The sequence below is a fragment of the Rhincodon typus genome, chromosome 2 (genome assembly GCF_021869965.1).
Source record: "Rhincodon typus isolate 14 chromosome 2, sRhiTyp1.1, whole genome shotgun sequence".
NCBI lineage: Eukaryota > Metazoa > Chordata > Chondrichthyes > Orectolobiformes > Rhincodontidae > Rhincodon > Rhincodon typus.
Window position 1 is genome coordinate 48,535,420 of NC_063333.1, and position 1,585 is coordinate 48,537,004.

Genomic DNA, 1,585 nt, shown 5'->3' on the forward strand with positions numbered 1-1,585 from the left:
CTGGTCATGTGAGGAAGCAGTGCTAACCACTGAGCCACTGAGCCACTGTGCCCCCCCTTCTGTCAGTTGGAAATAATAGTGGAAAGGGATAAGGATAGTGTAGAAGTTGGCAGAAGGCCAATTTCAATGTCATTACACAGAATCTGGCAAACATAGACTGGGAGCAACTCCTAACAAGTAGGTCTACTTTTGGAAAATAGGAGTCATTTAAAAGTAGAATAGTGAGAATTCAGGCCCAGCATGTTCCTCTGAAAGTGAAGGGCAAAGACAGCAAGTCCAAGGAACCCTGGATGTCAAGGAATATCAAGAGTTTGATGAAGAAAAAGAAAGAAGCACGTGTCAGGTACAGTGCATTAAAAACAGGGGAGGTACTTTACAAGTACACAGAATATAAGGAGGGTGCTTAAAAAGAAATTAGAAGAGCAAAGAAAGGCCATGATAGATCCTTGGCAGACAAGACTAAGGAAAAACACAAGGCATTTTATATTGTAGCAAGAGGTGAAAGACATTGTTGCTGGCGATTTCTGGTGGGATGGTGAGGTTTTAGAACATGTTTAGATTAATAAGGAGGATTTATTAGAAGTTATAGTGGGCATAAATGTGCTTAAATACCCAGGGCCTGATGATATATATCCCAGGTTACTATGGAAGGCATAGGAGGAGATTGCTGGGGCCCCAGTGGACATATTTAATACTTCACTGGCCACAGGTAAAGAGCCACATGACTGGAGGATAGCTAATGTAGTTCTTTTGTTCAAGAAGGGCAGCCAGAATAATTACAGATCAGTTAGTCTGACATCAATTGTCAGGAAATTATTGGAAAACATTCTGAGGGACAAGATCAATCAATACTTGAAAAGACAGGAATTGATCAGGGATAGTCAACATGGATTTTGTTGGAGGGAGATTCTGTCTGGCAGATTCAATTAAGTTTTTTTTGAAAAGGTGACTAAATATACTAATGAGGGTAGTATAGTTGTTGTGGTTTACATGGACGTCAGATTGGCCTTTGACATGTCCCACTGGAAGGCTTGTCCTAAAGGTAGGTTCCTATGGGATCCAAGGCAAATTGGCAAAACGGATCCAAAATTGGCTTATAAATAAGAGGCAAAGGGTGATGGTGGAGGGTTGTTTTTGCAGTTTGAAGTCTACAACCAGTGGTGGAGTATAAGGATCGGTGCTGGGATCCCTGCAAGTTGTTACATACATTAATGACTTAGAAGTGAATGTAGAAGGTTTAATTAGTAAGTTTGCAGCTGAAATAAAAAATTGTGGTGCTGTTGATAATGAAAAGGATAGTCTCAAACTATAGTCCAATAATGATCAGCTGGTAAATTGGGCAGAGCAATGGCAGTTGGAATTTAATCCTGATGATTGTGAGGTGATACATTTTGGTAGGTCTTCTAAAGAAAGGATATACACAAGGAGATAGTAAGAACTGCAGATGCTGGAGTCAGAGATAATACAGTGTGGAGCTGGACGAACACAGCAGGCCAGGCAGCATCAGAGGAGCAGGAGAGTTGACGTTTCGGGTCGGGACTCTTCTTCAGAAATTGTCCCGACCTGAAACGTCAGCTTTCCTGCT